This window comes from Heloderma suspectum, chromosome 1 (genome assembly GCF_057233095.1).
Source record: "Heloderma suspectum isolate Gila_16-S chromosome 1, 16-S_ref, whole genome shotgun sequence".
In the NCBI taxonomy this organism is placed as follows: Eukaryota; Metazoa; Chordata; class Lepidosauria; order Squamata; family Helodermatidae; genus Heloderma; species Heloderma suspectum.
The window spans coordinates 94,835,491-94,853,950 of record NC_139458.1 but is presented as its reverse complement, the minus strand read 5'-3'; the positions used below and the strand labels follow the sequence as shown (position 1 = coordinate 94,853,950).

Below are 18,460 nucleotides of genomic sequence, written 5' to 3'. Positions count from 1 at the left end.
AGCTGGAACTCTCTGTATGCAAACCAGGCACTATATCACTGAAATATGGTCTGTTTCACAGGGGTAGGCAAGCTGGTGTTCTCCAGATGTTTGGGACTACAACTCCAATAAACCCTGAACACTGATCATGCTGACTGGGGCTTATGGGAAGTTGCATTCCAAAACATCTGGAAAGCACTTGGTTGCTCTTGTCCTACCAGATAACATGATTTATATGTACTAGGATCGTAGTACCAGCACTATGGTGTGTCTTTGATACAGCAGAGGGACATGATATCAGCACAGCAGCAGCCATCTGCACTGCTGGGCTGCCAGCCCTCCCCCTCCTGCCCTTTCCAAGGCAGAGGAGTAGTACCCAAAGAGAGTTCAGCAGCTCTAGCTGAGAGCCCTCAAGTTCCTTTTGCAACACGCTATGGGCCAAAGCTACAGCCAGTCACAGCTTGCATTGCTGCAGTTAAAGTGATATTTAGGGCTTGGCTGTGGGTTTGCAAAGTGGACAATCCTGGCTCTTCGATAGGCCTGCAGCTACAAAAGATGCTAAGTCATGACTAGGGTTCTAGCAGGTAATACCAAACGATCCATAGTTGATATCAAGTCCATGGACACAAATGTATGGCAGGAAGCAGATGGATCAGAGCAACAACCATTTGATCTTGAGCTTTAACAACTTGTGCCCAAATATTTAAATGGAAAGTGTCAACATCACATTGCGCTTATAAAACCACTTTCCACAGAAAAGGATCAAGTCTAGGAAACAGAAATTCTGGAAGGCAGGTTGGGGCTTGCAAAATCAGTCCAGCCAGAAGCAAAAGAAATTCAGATAAATAATTCTAAAATAACTGCTAACATAACATGGATGACATGGATGACTCCAGTATCGCTTTAAAGCCAATTGTTAACCTTCATAGCACCTTGAACCAGTAGTTTTCAAGAAGAAATTGCAGTTTCCCTGCCTAGCGTTTGGGCTCAATTTGGGCAACCTCCCAGTGACTTTACTTCCTCTATTACAAACGGTTTTGAGGTAGGGATAGGTGCTCTCTCCATGTCATGCCACCGCTTCCTTGTTTCCAAAGTTTCCTGGACAATTTAATTAAATCTCTACTTATATAATTAATTCACTAATCAGCTGGCTCCTGCTGGTGCCTGAGGTGGTTGCACAAGACATTAAACAGACCCCATTAAATAGATGATATCAATCCTTCCACATTCCAGTTGGAGGCAAACTAGTACAAATGATATCAGTATGTGGACTGCTTCTAGGAAGTTAGAGCCTGTCCCATTATCTAAATGTCCTCTGATCTGATTTCTTATCTTATCCCTAAGTTTTTGTAGCTGGGATTTTGTTTTCCACATAAGTTTCTAGACTTTTAAATATACACTTAGTTGTCCTTAATCAATTATTTCAAAGCAAATTGTAAAAATGAACTCCTTTCAATGTTTTGTTGTCCCTCTCTTCATTTTTCTCTTTGACATCACTTTCGTAGGTTGCAAGTAAAACAGTTAATACTAAACTGTCTTCCAAACAATCAGTCCCAAACTAGACGAGACACACATGGTTTGCATGTAATGGCAATTCTTGGGTTGTGGCCGAGCAAGAGCCCAGGAACTGCCATGACATGCGAAGTGGGTCATAATCTTCCAATTAAAAAAAACCCTGAAATGAAGCCATGGGAGTAGAAAGGGAGAGCTTGGTCAACTCAAGGGCTGGATGTGCCCGATCTCGTCTAATCTCGGAAGCTAAGCAGGGTCAGCCCTGGTTAATACTTGGGAGACCGCCTGGGAATCAGGCTTCCTGCATTGAGCAGGGAGTTGGACTCGATGGTCTTGTAGGTCCCTTCCAACTCTAAGATTTGATGTCTATGTCTTTTCCCCTGAACCATTTTCCCAATCAAAATGACCCACCATTGCTTTTTCACCCAGAAGATAAAAGATAACGTGTCCCCACTGTAGCTCGAATCATGGCTACAATTTAATCAAAGTAAAACATGTTCTCGTGTCACCCACTTCTGATCTAGTCTAGCCCTTAACCTAAGGACTTGAATCTTTCCTAGCAATATTTTCACAAAGCATAAGAAGAGTGATATGTTTATTTTATTTACCTATAAGTCTCCTTGAAATTGCTGTGCCTAAGGATGCTATCAGAAAGTAGCTTCTCCAATCAATGTAGTAGCAACACATGAAATTGCAGGAAGTACCTCAATAATAGTTGCTTCCCTGTGCAGGCAACTAGTATGGTGTTAACTAGTTTTGGGCTACCATCACTGTGCCAAGTAACTTTGCCGATCTTCCTGGCCCATTGGATTACCAATGACCAACATGGAGATCAGCAGCATTTTGGCTTGCTGCTGCTGCTGGGAAACATGGGTGGGAGGGTGCTGTTGTACTCATGTCTTGCTTGTGGGTTTCCTGTGGGCAACTGGTTGGTTACTGTGTGAAGAAAATGCTGGGCTAGATAGACCCTTGGTCTGATACAGCATGGCTCTTTTTATGCTCTTATGCTGTCAAGTGTGTTGATTTAGGCACAAATGATATTTGCAGACACCTTCAGCTGGAAGCACCTAAGAGATTTAGCTCTTCTCTGATGCAGCTGATATTTGTGAGCAGCAGGACTTGTATACTAGTACCAATGCAAGGATACATCTATTTGAATAGGGAAGGGTTTGCCTACACACTGCAAGTTTTGCAGGGACCCAGCTGGATTCCTCCTACTAATCCAGAGCAGATGGGAATAAAATGCTCTTCTGCCAGGCTCTTCTGGTGCTGCTGGGAAGCTGCTTCACAGTTGTGCCTTTGAAACCAACTCAGGGTACTTGCTGATACTTCATGAGTCTACAGAAACCATAGCCAGGGGGTTCCATTTCCTCTTCTAGCTCGCGCTTAAGCACTGTTTCGATCTGGCCTTGCTGCTCACATTGACATGGGATACTGTGAACAAATCCTAGTATCCCTGAACTGGTAAAAGGGTGACACACAGACTTCTTTCTACTAGAATGGATTGTTTTTTAAGCAGGAAAACCATCTACAGCTTTTGCAAATTGGAGAACCTGGGGAAGGATTCAATGGTGTCATGGTGCTAACGCTATTGACCTTGCATTAGCATTGGCTTATGCAAGTGCAACATAAATAGCGCTAGTGCAACATAAATAGCGCTAGTGCAACATCAATAGCCCTAGTGCAACATCAATAGCGCTAGTGCAGTGACACCGCTGGATCTTTCCCCTGGATTTTAGATGCTTCAAGTACTCCAGCTACTATTGCAACTATTACTCCAGCTCACTACTCTAGTTGAGTAATATCAGTTATCTTTGCCTTAATAATTTCATGTAGACTGGGAAAACACTGGGCTGCTATACAGGTATGCACTTATGCTGAATTAATGGTTAGGATGCTCTTTAGCTGTTGCAACCACAAAGCACTCAAAGATTTCTACAGATGCTATCTTTGCACAGGGTGTGAGTGGATATTCTGAAGATCACTGATTTAAAATATAGTAATGCACTTATGCTATGTATAATATTCTCAGGAATACCTCCACCTTTTATGAAGCGCTCAGAAAGCTTTAGTGATCTTTACAAATATAATGCAATCTAATCCAATTGCTCTCTATAACAGGAAAGAAATCAGAAGAGGGTGGAGTGATGTTGTTTTGGTATGTATTACTCAGTGGAATGTGATAAAACCACCAAGACCAAAAGATATATTCTATCATTACAGAGCGAGAGATTTTCAGTAAAGGAAGCCACCTTGGTTTACCATCAGGAGAAGTCAAAGCTGACAGCTTGCTATTTAGCTGAGCAACAGTTTGTCACAGGATGGGTTACACATAGGATGAGGCTAGAAGGGATCTGTGGTGAACTGAATGAACAGGCTTTGTGTAATGACTCCTATGCATGGTGGCTTATAATACAAATCCTGCAAAAACATCATTTATGTGTGGGGGACAGTATGGAGAGAAACGTTCAGAGTCCCATGGGTCGAATGCTGCCAAACCAAGTAGCATTATAAGACAAGTGTAAATTTGAAGCTTTTTCTGTTTGATTATAGATACGAGTGTCATGTCAACTAAATTGCTTGTCTTGAGAAAGCACTCAAGAAGGATGGCTTTAAAAGGGGATTAGACAAATTCATGGAAGAGAAGGCTATCAATGGCTATTATTATTATTATTATTATTATTATTATTTCCTGCCTTTTTCCCAATACTGGGACTCAAGGCAGTTTTACAACATTAAAACTTATACAATTTATATATATATATATATATATATATATATATATACATACATACATAAAATACAAGTGTACAAAAGTTAAAAATATAATTAAATCATCAGTATTAAAATTGTAAAAATATCAAAACATTAAAAGGCAACAAGAAAAATAGTATCCATCCGTCATATTTTCACAGGACCAGACTAGTTATCCCCAAAGGCCTGCTGGAACAAAAAAGTTTTTACATGCCTACGAAAGCATATCAAGGAGGTTGCCACTCTCACCTCCCTGGGAAGGGAGTTCCAGAGCCTTGGGGAAGCCACCGAGAAGGCCCTCTCCCATGTTCCCACCAGGCGTGCCTGTGATAGTGGCGGGATGGCGAGAAGGGCTTCCCCTGAAGATCTCAGGGTACGAGTAGGCTCATAGGGGAGAATATGGTCTTTCAGATAACCTGGACCTGAGCCATGTAGGGCTTTATAGGACATCACCAGCACTTTGAATTGTGCTCAGAAACAGACTGGGAGCCAGTGAAGCTGTTTTAACAGAGGAGTTGTATGCTCCCTGTAACCAGCCCCAGTCAGCAGTCTGGCAGCAGCTCTTTGAACCAGCTGAAGTTTCCGAACACTCTTCTGAGGCCGCCCCACGTAGAGTGCGTTACAGTAATCCAAATGGGATGTAACTAAGGCATGTGTTACTGTGGCCAAGTCAGACATCTCAAGGAACGGGTGCAGCTTGCGCACTAGCTTTAACTGTGCAAATGCACTCCTGGCCACCACTGAAACCTGGGCATCCAGGCTCAGGGCTGAATCCAGAAGTGCACCTAAGCTGTGAACCTGTGTCTTCAGGGGGAGTGTAACTCCATCTAGCTAGTCATGATGATTAGAAATTACCTCCAGTATCAGAGGCAGTATGCCTGTGTATGCCACTTGCTGGGGAATATGAGTGGGAGGGCGCTACTGCACATATGTCCAGCTTGTGGGCTTCTCATGGGGATCTGGTTGGCCACTGTGTGAGCAGAACGCTGGGCTGGACCAATCTTTGGTCTCATCCAGCATGTCTCTTAAGTTCTTATGTAGGCTGAAAAATGTAGGCCCAATCAATTTTTTGGATAAAGGCAAAGAAAACTTCTTAGCTGGCAAGATGAGCGAAGGGACTGAATTCTAGGCATGTTTTATGCCCAAATTCAGCTAAGTCGGGGGGCGGGGTTGGGGAAAGAAGAGTAAGAAAAATATAACCTCCTACCTGAGACGAAGGACAGGATAGATGCTAGCATCTTTTATTAGATCATGGCATGTAGCAATCTGTGCAAAGTCTTTTGCCAGGCTTATGTATTCATACCATAATAAATAAAATCACTTTTAAACATGTTTACATTGTTGGGTTTGCTGCTTGGTTATTGCTTCAGCAAAAGAAGTTTCAGAGAAAGTTGCTAAATATTAGAAAATATCTATCAAGAGTGAAGTGTCAAAGGTTTAGAAGATAACTTAGTCCCTAATATGTCCATTCTAATGAGACTAATGTAGGGATTGTCATGCCAAATATTTTTAAAGATGGGCTGCTGTGGTGCTTCCATTTATGGAAGCTAGAAACACATCAAGCATATATCCTCAGTTCCACCCTTGGGAATGTGCATGCATTCTTGGTCAGGGGGGAAGCTGAGGCTTAGATTTCCTTGCTCTTCACATCTTGTCCAAACAAACATATGGCAGAATAGACACATGTACGAATGTGAGTGCATCCCCTTTGCCTATATGGAAATGACGTCTTTGGAAGAAAAACATCATGAGCACAATGCAGCTAAAGCTAATATGGGCTTAAGGCTGCAATCCTATATGTTTACCTGGAAGTAAGACTCTCTGAACTCAGTAGGGCTTTCTTTCTGCGTAGACACATGCAGGATTGCACTGCAAGTTAAGATGCAATTTAGGGCGCAATCCAATGCATGTTTAAGACAGAAAAAGGTCCTACAACTCCCAGCATGCTCCAGCTAGCCATACTGGCTGAGGGAGGCTGGTAGTTGTTGGACTGTTTTCTGTTTAAACATGCATAGGATTACACCCCAGTCTCATTCTGTTTGGTTGCAAATAACCTTTTGTGGATTGCTCCCCAAGGAATGAAGTCGCCCTGATCTCGCTGCAGATAAGGAGATTCAAATGAACATACGAAAAAGAAAATCACTTCAGCGAAACAATTGTCACATATGACCATCCCATCCCAAAATGTGCATTTTGCTGCATGTACAACAAGCACTACGAAGCTGCCATTGACAGTAGATTCCCAGTTTGAATACATCATGTGCACATGCAATGAAGAAATACATGCGCACTGGATCCTCAAAAGGATTTACACATGGGTTGCACATGAATTCCTGCACAGAAGTACTTTTCGGTAGGAATTTTGTATTGTGTGAAATGACCCTAATTGGGTTTGAATACTAGCTGGGCTGGGAATCAGATTATGTGTGTTCAAAAGAGCCTCCTTTGGGATTTCTACATGTAAATGTCACTGTGCTAATGGCAAATATCTCTGAAAGCCTAAACCTCCAGCACATTCTAATGTTTAAGTAAAAACAGAGCCACAGGAGAGAGCTCCTAATTACCACATAGTGTGAGCTATGATTAAAACCATCAGGACAAGGTTCCTGTGTTTCACTGTAAAAATATACCGAGTTCTGCTTCACTGTTATTTTAGTTGAGAAGGAGGAGAGGTTAACTCTTATATCCCAGGTACATAAAGTTATCGTAACCTGTTTTTAAAGTTGTGTCACAAGACAGTTGTGCTCAGATTAATGCAGAATTTCACTTTTTATTTAAAAAATTACATTTAGGCAACCTAGTACATTTACTTAATATTTAACATTCATTATGTTAAAGTGAATTCAGAAAGGATGGTTAACTTCTTAGCTCTTTAGGAATCTGTGTAGAGCTGTTTCTTCAAATGCTAAGTTGCACTGAGAAGCAATGCTACTGTGGAGATATATTTTAAAATGTTAACATTAAACCTAAGACCACATTAAACCTACAACTAGGGATGTATGAGAATCTCAGTTTGCAAATCAGTTGAAAATGCCCCCATTTTCCCCAACCGCAAACACAAACAGGAGTGCATTTTCTCCAAAAATGTTTGCAAATTCCCAAACTTGCCTTCACCCTTGCAAAATATGTACTTGAAAAATGTGCAACTTTCTCAAAATGCGCAACTTTCAAATCACCCACAGTTTAGTTAATGGGAGAAATTTGCACAAATTTGGGCGGTGTTTGCGCAGCTTTCACATTTGATAGGTGTTTGGTTTTGTGCAATTTTCCCATTTGTGTGAAACAAATAGTGATTGCAGCCTTGATCACAAATTGAGGAGAGCCAAGCAGTAAACTGATGTTTGGAGAATCTTGGCGAACTCAAGCATCACTTGTTTGCCACCCCTACTTACAACAGTGCATTCAGGGTAAGTCCCATTGAATTCCGTGGGACTTCTGAATAGACATGCCTAGGACAGCACTACACAAGAGGTTACTTAGGGATAATTATTGATAGGACAGGACAGCCTTCTCCAACCTGGTACCCTCCTGATGTATCAGACTACAGCTCCCATCATTCCCAGCCAGCATGGCCATGCACATGCATGCTTGTGCACACACGCACGCACACACACTTTTATACTTAATCTCATTTTCCATTTTATTATTTATTCATCTAGTCTGGAGATATCGTTTTGGAGCTTTTCTCAGTCTGCTTGGAGTTGCAACATTCTGATTCTTCCTTAGCAAAGCTTTCCCCAGAACAGATGTTAGGCTAGATTTGTGTTGCTGACTGCAACAGAAAGTGCTCCTTCCCCAAATCCAAGCCACAAAAGGCAACAGCATTCCCACAGCCCAACACACATTTATCCCACATATACTTTTGGCTTGCTCTGTAGAAGAATCTGTGACTTTTAGCAACTAAATTTCATTCCCCAGATTTTGATAGCTGGATGCAAACGTTTCCCATAGTAGACATTTCTTGTGAAAAGGCTGTCGGGCTGTGTGTGTTCCAAATTTCACCTTTCTCAGTGGCCTGGAACTACCTTCATCATTTGGGGGGTAAACCTCCCCACACATTTAGGAAGAGACTTACAAATGTCTCTGTATAGGAGTTTTCTTGTAATCAGAGAGTCACGTATGTGCCAAATTTCAGCTTTCTGGGTGGCCACAAAGTAGCGTAATACTTGGGAGCACATCTTATATTCCCTGTTTTGTGTGAGAGAGATAGTAACATCCCAATTTCTTATTTCCACCTGTTAACTGGGGTACCTTGGACTACATGTGTAAGAAATTTCAGGGCTCTTGCTCATTGGGAAATAACCTATCAATTAAAAAACCCTTCTCAGTAAATGAGAGCCCACCATCTTTATATATTTAGAGAACCAGTGTGGTGTAATGGTTGGACTGGGGAGACCTGGGTTCGAGTCCCCATTCAGCCAAGAAGCTCATTTTGGGCCAGTCACTGACTCTCAGACTAACCTACCTCACAGGGTTGTTGTGAGGATAAAATTGAGAGAAGGAGGACCATGTACACCACCTTAGACTCCTTGGAGGAAAAGGCAGGATAGAAATGTAACAAATCAATCCATCAATCTCATAATGCAACAACAACAGTAAGCATGCTACACAAGCATAATAATCACAAACGTAATAATAAAGGTGAATCGGTATAGACATGTTTAGGAAGAGGTCACTCATTTTCTACGGCCACATCTTCAAGAATGCCCATAGGAAAGGCTATTTGGGGGTGGTGGTTGTATATTACAGAATTTATTACACCGAACTTCTGTTTTTATATTTCAGCTGCATCTGCAATCCACATCTCTTTGAAGCTAATTGCGACATTCCTATTGACTTTAATGAATTTTGACTGCATCCTTACTTAATGAATCCATCCCACAAGGGAAGTGATTTTATCTTGCTTGTCAGATGGGTCAACGGACAGAAAGTTGAAAAAGTAGAAACTCAGTTCTGCGATCACTTGCTTAATGTATGATCCCATTGAAGTGAACAGGAGTTTCAAAGCTCAGTACGTCACACTTGAATACAAAGGACCTACCTCAAGATCCAAGGATTCCAACAAAAATCAAGTAAAAGTTCCCTACTATTGCGTTTTAAGCGGCCAAACAAGTTTTGCATACAGGGTAAAAATAACTCTGGGGCTGAGACCAGGTTGCAGGCAAAAGGCTTTTCTGTAGCCAAATAACAAAGCCTGAAACGTTCTGGTAGATGACTGTATAATGGAAATGCTGACACTGCCTTAAATAAAGGCATGGATACAAATGTTGTAAGGTGCAACACATTCCATGCAAAGGAATTTGGCTGGGAAAATTAGAAAAGGTGTGCAAGATCAAACCTGCAGTTGTATTCCATGGCAACCAAGCCGCGCTCAGATTTCAGAGATAGAATGTGTGCAGGTTTAATGTGGTTGATTTTGTTTTGTATATTCAGGAATGTATCTGGGAACACCTGGTTGGAAAACAGATTGTGGGAATTCTAAACTTACCTGGGGCATTGATCTTATTTCTCACAAGGTTTTCTATCTATACTTAGAGACTCAGGATTCTATTCTGGCTAGAAAAGAAGGTCTACATTTTTGAGCTCTGTGTTTGTTGGCGGAGCAAAGTGAGGGATGTCTGGGGTCTTTTGTTGGTTTGTAAAATGAAAACGCTGTCAAGATCCTGGAATGAAACTTGGCACATTCTCGTTCAAGGCATAATTTGACATTTCAGGTTCAAATACCCCCAGTCCCCAAACCCACTTTCAAAAAGGGGAAGAACAAGCAAAATACAAAACAACATGATATTGACAGTATCTTGAAAACTGAGATATCAGAATGAAAGTTGGTGAGCATGTTCAGGACACCATTCTACACTTCAAGTTCAGCTCAAGATTAAAAATGCATTATAATGTGATATCTGAAGCAAAGCCCCTCAAACATTATGCTATGCTAATTCACTATGACAAGCCTGTTTTGCAAGTAATGATAACCCAGGATTTCATTTTATTTGTAAAATCCTGGGTTATCATTCCAGCTGCTTGCAGGAGCAGCTAAACAAACCATGGACCTTCTGCCCATGGTTTGGTTAGTGTTACATGTGAACCTGGACCTCTGGCTTGTCTCTCAAACTGGAAGCTCTTTCTCTGGCTTGTTGGGGGAGAGACAAGCCAGAGTTCCTGATTCATACCTAATGCTAGCCAAACAGTAGATGAAAGGTCCATGGTTTATTTAGCTACTCCCATTTGCAGCGGGAGTGTTTGGGCAGTGTGTACCAGCATACCGCCTCATTCACGATAGCCCAGAATTTTTTTTAAAGTCTGGGTTATCATTATGTGTGAACTGGGCCACAGTCTGGCATAACATGTTTATAATGTATGTGCCATTTACCAGAAACATTTTATTAGCAGTTGTTGGAATTAATCCAACTAGACCTCTCTTTTTCATTCCTAGGGAAAAAGCTAATTCCACTAATATGCTGGGATTCCTCATGACAGTGTTTTGTTCAATAAAACTGGGGTGGTGGATTCCATTCTGTAAAATAAGGATCATATTATCAACTGATTATTAAGTAGTTTCATACTGAGGGTTCCGATGGGGAGTGGAGAAAGAACTGAGTTATGTTTCTGGCCTGGAGGCTTAATTTCTTCTGTTTTTTCCCCGTAATACTTAAGGTGTTCAGGGATCAATTGATCCACAAATGTCTGATACTATAAGAGCACTGGGGAGCTTTTCACCTATAACTCCCATGAGTGCAATTTTAAGTGAACACAGCAGCTGAGCTGTATCAGGAAAAGTAAAGGGAATTAATGACAGCAGGGCATTTTCCCCCAAAACAAGGTCAGTTACACTAATTTATATTAGAACTCATAATTAACAAGTTCACACCAGGAGGTTGGTTTTGAAAACCTTCCAAATTCTTTTTGCCTTAATTGAAGCAGGCATCTATTTGTCCCACGTGGTAACTGGGACCATACCTTTGCAATGCAATAATATGCATTTTTACTCAGAAGCAAGTCCATCTGTTCAATGGGGTTTTCTCTGAGGCTGCAATCCCATGAACAGTTATCTGGGAGTAAGCCCAACTGAACAAAGTCAGACTTACTTCTGAGTAAACACAGATATGATTGTGCTGGAAATCTGTAACCCTATTCACTCTTACTTGGGAGGAAGTCAAAATTAACTCAGTAGTGCTTACTTCTGAATAAATATGCACAGGATTGTGCTGTTAAAGTCCTTTCTTTAATCTACTCCAGTATGGTGCACTGCTGGAGCCTCAGACCCCAGCACCAAACCAAGAAGATGAGGATATTGGTGCTAACTCTGGGCGTTTACAGCAAGGTCCTATGTCCTTTGTGCAACAGATCTGAATAAGTCAAACTTTCCCAGAAATAAAGATACATTATTTTATTACCAAAATCATTTTATTCTGGTTCAGTTCCATAAGCAACCAGGACCACAGGTTTTTATAAACTATTATTAAGAACTAACCAAAGAAAATCACAGTATGTTGTTCCATCAGAAGATGACAGGCCACTGCTGTTATTTAGACTAAAACTTCAACTTCTGGCAATTTGCCCAAGTCAGTATTTTCACTTATATCTGTGTGACTGAATTCCCAAAGTGGCTAAAGTTTGGAGGAAGGTCATCCCCCACTCTGTAAAGCAACTAAGGTCACGATCCTATGCATGTTTAGACAGAAGAAAGTCCCACAACTCCCAGCATTCCCCAGCCAGCTATGCATAGGATTGTGCCCTAAGCTCATTGATAGTTATGAAAAATGCATCCAAAAGTCAAAATGTCCAACTCAATTTTAAATGAGCTCTTATGAACTAGAGGCATAGTGGTTCAAGAGCTGAGATTCTTGAGAACACCTCTGAAGTTTCAAGATGCATTTTGTTACACAGAGGTTAGTCCTATTCAACCTCTGCCCAGGAGGAGACCTTTGGTTTAGCAAAATCAAAGACATTAGCTTTAAGAATTCCCCGTGTACTTCCTTGGAGATGTTAATTTATGTTTTCCTATGACTGCGGATAGAGATACATGGTTTTTTAAATGGAAACTGTGATGCACATATGCAGCCAGGGGACAAATATGAGCTCACGTAGCAAACATGATTTGGCACAATTTTGTCTCAAATTTTCACGCCAAATCAGATATAATCATTTCAGATCCTGTGACCAACAGTTTTAATCAGCCAAACGTACTCATCTAGGGCTCAGAAAGATAGGCTTGGAACTTGGATACTTGCACCCTAATCCTACACACTGAATTTAGTGGGGCTTGAATCCAAGCAACGATGTTTATGATTGCAACGTTGGATGCAACACATTGCTTACTCATGAGTTCCATTCTCAGCTTCAATTTCTCATCTGTAGAAAAATGGGAAGACTTCTGACCTTCATCAGATGATTGATGCAAAGATGAATCAGGTTGCTTGCTACTTTTTTTTCCTGACAGGATTCTTATGCATTGAAAAGCATACATGACAGCAGAAATTCAGAGGTGTAGCTTCCATGCTAGGAAAACCTTCACCCACTGAATTTCTACTTCTCATGAAGAGCCAGTATGGTATAGTGGTTAGAATTTTGGACTGGGACTCGGGAGATCCAGGTTCTAGCCCCCACTTGGCCATGAAACTCACTGGGTGACTTTGGACCAGTCACCAACTCTTAGCCTAACCTACCTCACAGGGCTGGTGTGCGGATAAAATGGAGAGTAGGAGAATCATGTAAGCCACCTTGGGTTCATTGCAAGAGGAAAAAGTGGGATATAAATGTAATAAATAAATAAATGGATTGATTAATTAATTGATTAAAGAATCCTGACAGAAAAATTAATGAAGAGGGCTATAAAGCAGGTTGCACATTAGGGTGCAATCCTACACATAATTATTTGGGAGTAAATCACATTCAGGACCAGCTGCATGCTTGGGAGGGGGCCTTGGCAATTTGCCACTGGGCAGGCCTCCTCCTATGTTGCTGGGCACCCAGGCATGGATTTACCTGGCAATAGCAGGGGGTGCCTGTGAACCTCCATTTTATATTTCTCAATGTGCCCCTGATGTTGTGTCACTCTGAGGCATTGTGGAAAATTTAATATGGAGGCTTGAGGATCCAGCTTCCGGAGACAGACATCAGCACTTTTGGGCCTTGCCATGGTGCTGAGGTCCAGCAGTTACCCAAGGGTGCCAGGTGCTGATTCTGGGTTGGGTCACAATAAACCAATAGGACTTACGTCTGAATAAAGATGCATACAGTCAGGCTATAAAAGTGCTAAATAAATGGTACATCAGCACAGTCGCCACAGATCCTCAGCATATGGTCTATTTATTGCTCATGGAAAATGTTCTAATAATTTTACTACTGACCAGTAGCTTGAACAAGAACTGACCAGGTGCCACCAATGCAGTATTTCACTACTAGTATCTGCTAGTCCAGGAGAAGGCAACTTGTGGCCATCCAGATGTTTTGGCCTACAACTCCTTTCAGCCCTAGTCAGCAATGCATAGCCAATGGTGAGGGATGATGCAAGTTGTAGGCCAAAACATCTGGAGGGTTACAACTTACCACCCCTGGGCTAGCTGCTGCTTTGCAGCTATCAAGGGGGGATATAAATCCACACCCATCCAGTAGCTGTGAGGAGGAGATGGTGGTGGTACGTCTTTATTTCTAAAACTGATTAGTTACCTAAAGTTTATAGCTTTCGCAGCAGTGTATAATAAAAACACAAATAAAAACCAAAATTTTCATTAAAAACAGCAACAGCATATTAAAAGAATAATTTAAAAGCAATTATCAGTTAAAAGCAGAAGAGCCTAAAACAGACATCAGAAGAAAATATCAAAGATAAAGCTATCTTAAATACAGCACAGTGGCAGAAATATAGAGCACTAAAAGGCCTGAGAGAATAAAAAGGCAGTTGCCAATTGGCTAGCCACCACTGGCAAAGCTGTGGACTACTGATGTCAGCAAGGGCAGCTAGCTAGTCAACACCCATGTGCTACCATGACGCCGGATGAAGCACCTCTGGCCTGTCAACCACTGCTTCCCAATAGCCTACTGATAAGGGCAGGAATTCCTCAGCCATCCCACAGTAGCAGTCAATGGTTTTCACTAATGAAGCAAACTTCTTCATTGGCCTTCCTTATTCATAATGATCTTAAGAGAATTAAATAATGAATCAATTTGACTGATCTCTTGTCCTCAAATTTTTGATCAGCCCCTAGATAAAGATGTGCCACTGGCTCCAATTTTTGGTAATTTTTAACATCTATTTACTGCTTGATTGATTTCTGCTCTGCTGTTGCATCAGGAATGAAAGGATTGATTCTATCTGCAGTTCTCCTAAAGGAACATTGCACAGGGATATTATCAAAGTAACAGTTTTGTTTCGCCCTTCAAAATAAATGGACTGGATGAGGGCTAATAAACTGAAACTCAATCCAGACAAGACGGAGGTACTGTTAGTGGGTGGTTCGTCTGCCTGGCTACGTGATATTCAACCTGTTCTGGAGGGGGTTGCACTCCCCCTAAAGGATCAGGTTCGTAGTTTGGGGGTGCTCTTGGATCCAGAACTGTCACTTGAGGCACAGGTGAACTCAGTGGCACGGAGCACTTTTTATCAGCTTAGGCTGGTATACCAACTACGCCCTTATCTGGACAGAGATAGCCTAGCTACAGTTATCCATGCTCTGATAACTTCTCGTCTGGATTACTGCAACGCGTTATACGTGGGGCTGCCTTTGAAAACGGTCCGGAAACTTCAGCTGGTCCAAAATAGGGCAGCAAGATTGTTAACAGGGACTGGCCTGCGAGCTCATATTACACCAGTACTTTTCCAGCTGCACTGGCTGCCAGTCCATTTCCGGGCCCGATTCAAAGTGCTGGTGTTAACATTCAAAGCCCTTAACGGCTTGGGGCCAGGTTACCTGAAGGATCGCCTCCTCCCATATGTGCCTGCCTGGACCTTAAGATCATCATCAGCGGCCCTTCTCCGTGAGCCCCTGCCAAAGGAAGTGAGGCGGGTGGCTACTAGGAGGACGGCTTTTTCTGTTGTGGCACCCCGGCTCTGGAATGAGCTCCCTAGTGAGGTTAGCCTGGCGCCTACATTGTACTCCTTTCGGCGCCAGGTGAAGACCTTTTTATTTTCCCAGGCATTTTAGCTTTCTAAATTTTTATCTTTGCTGTTTTAAATCTGTATTTTAAACTCCTGTACTGCTGCTAGGTTTTATTGTGGTTGTATTGTTATATTGTGGTTTTAATGTTCTATATATTTTAAATTGTTTTATTGTGTGTTGTTTGGTTTTAATTTTTGTGAACCGCCCAGAGAGCTTCGGCTATTGGGCGGTATAGAAATGAAATAAATAAATAAATAAATAAATAATAATAATAATAAAGGCACGATTTAGGGAAGAGGGGTTACCACCACCAACTCTTGGCCCTTTTTGACACAGATGACATGCAATTATTTGTCAGGAGCACCTGAACCTCTGGTTAACCTGAGCTATAAAAGTAACAAATATTCTGAAAATACAGCGGTGGGTGTGTGCTTTGTAATTTAACTTAAACGTATCTAAAAGCTGACTTTTATACCTTACTGTGAATCTTGCCCCATAATTTCCTTTTTTGTCACCCTCCCTGAAATGGCAGCCCTTCTTCAACAAAATGGAAGATGTATGAATAATGTGATTAGAATGTGTATTACTTTCTTGCCAAGAGTTTAAAGCAGATAGTACGGGTGCTTGGATTTCTCGGAGGAACATCACACACCCATCTGAAGCTCTAGTTTTTGGCACAATAAATATGCTCACTAGCTCTGGTCATCTGATTTTGCTGGACTTCATATAAACATAGATTGGCCTCTCCTTTTCAATTCATTGCTGGAAAATTGGGGTGGGGACACACCAACAAAACAAACTAGTAATGGGACAAACAAGAAAGCAGGCATTATGATAAAGACTGTTTCATCTCAATGAGATCATATCATGGCCCTTTCACTTCTGTGAGATAAAATACATTTTATTAGGAACAGCTAGGTGGAATACAGACTGTGACTTATCTAGGGGTCCTCTGCAAGGCCCTGCCCCCTATAGGTCACTGCATAATCACTCATTTGGTCCACTAATCCCCCTTTTAGCAGTTTTCCTTATCTTCTCTTCTCTCAGTCTCTGTCTCTGTCTTTTATCCATCTCTTCTTTTCTAATTGTCTTTTCCCTGCTTAACTTTAACCCTACTCTGGCCTGTAATTCCTCTCCATCTTAACTCAGCCCATCCTGACGAACTCAAGGCACAATCCTATGTGTGTTTACTTTAGACAGAAAGAAGTCCTACAACTCACAGCATTCCTCGCCCAGCACTGCTGTTGTACTGGTGAGATGTACTGTATTTCTATTTAAATTATAGTCTCCATTTCTAAATTTGCATCTATACATATAAATTAACATATGCACATTCTATGCAAATCTGTGACAGATTATTTTTGGTATTGCATAAGTGTCCACCTTAACTAGAGATCCCTTCTAAGACCAACCAGCTTCCATTGTTCCCAGGAAAGAGAAGATGAATATTAAACCAGATTAAGTCTGTAGTGTAGATATTCCCTTAGTTTACCACATGGCTTAATCTGCTTTAATAGCCATTCCCATGTACATCAAAGACCTGATACGTGAATTTCTCATTTCACAAACACACACACACACACACAATTTGTAAAGTCTATAATTTAGATATTCCTTCCTTTCCCACATGGCTTAACAAATGCCGGGGGGGGGGGGGAGGAGGTGAAAAGAGAAATTAATATATCGGGTGTTCCCTGCTGAAAAGCACGCATTCAAAATGTCTAGTTTAAGACATTACTATTTTCTGTTTCAGAAGAGAGATAATTTTTAATGACTACACTGTAAGATGGGATGAGGTCACATGATGAATGGGTTCAGAGATAGACCACTTCATTACATTCCAACGAATGTCACTGGGTATAGCAAATTAATTTCAGTTTATAAGAAGGAATGAACCTGGTTAAGTATCAAAGGGCGCAATTCTATGGCTGCTAGTCAGCAGCTAGATGGCCATAGAACAGGTCAGTTCCCTGAGAACCGACCTCCACCCCCTCCCGCGCTGCCTCATAGGCAGCATGGAACAGCCCCGTGCTCCGTGCTTGGAAGAGGAGCACAGAGCGGCAAAAACGGGGCGTTCCTGGGGGCGTGCTGGGGTGAGGAGGGAGGAAGTGCCATTCCAACTCTTCCTATGTGTCAGTGTCTGCCCCCTCCCACCTTCCTGCAGCTAGACAGCTGAAATCAGCTGTCTAGCCGCGAAAGCAGGGCGGCTGAAGCGCAGAGGGGACGATCCCCTCCACGCTTCTCCTGCCCTGCATTGGATAGGTGGTCACCTCCGAATTTGGAGGCGGCCGCCTATCCCGATAGGATTGCACCCTAATTGTCTGAACCGCCTAAGCATACTTACTGGGAAGGAAGTTCCACTGGAATCTAAAAGACTCTAAAACTACACTCTAGTCCTAAAAACATTTTGTAAGAAGTGGCAGAGAGCTAAATCAGACACGTTTGCTACACACATATGTGCTGTAGCCTGGAGTCCTTACCCCTCTTTGTACACCTGAAGGGGCCGGGTCACAAGGGAAGCCAATTTAAATAGGCATTTAAGTACCTCACCCTTATCACTGGAATTAAACCAATAATAAAATAGCGCAAGGGCTCACTGACTGGCAGAACCAACAGAATTCAAAGCAGTAGGACTCTGCAGTAGCTTTACTAACAGGCCCAAAGGAGGGATGTGTGGTGAGACTATTCAGTATCCCCTTAGATCAAACCACACCAGCTGTATTTTCACCAAACAACTGGATTTATTAACAAAATATACTGAACAAGATATTGCAGTCAATTTAAATAAACGGGGAAAGTTTGTTCTAACTTCTGAACTTGCCCTAGCTGCTAACAGGTAGTTTCTCTTACGTTCTGTAGATGATGGCTGCCAAAACTGGATCAATCATTGAGTCTAGAATCAGCAGCCCGTCTTTCTACCCTCCTGACAGAAAGGAACACTGGGGACTGGGTGTTACAAAATATCAAAACAGACTTTAAACCGATCTAAAAATGCTGGCTTTTAAATCCCTCGCTCTTCATGACAATGTGCTTGATTTGGCTATAAAGCACGACCCCCCCCCCCCGTTTACTTTAATCACTAAATGGAGCTTGCAGGCTACCGAAGCAAAGCCCGA

At 41.9% G+C, this 18,460-nt stretch overlaps 1 protein-coding gene across 1 annotated transcript in view; it reads right to left on the bottom strand.

Annotated features, from left to right (window-relative positions):
* The window catches only part of ABTB2 (ankyrin repeat and BTB domain containing 2), a 210,763-nt gene that overhangs the window by 159,711 nt on the left and 32,592 nt on the right, over window positions 1-18,460 (bottom strand). The gene's annotated exons all lie outside the window — the stretch shown is intronic.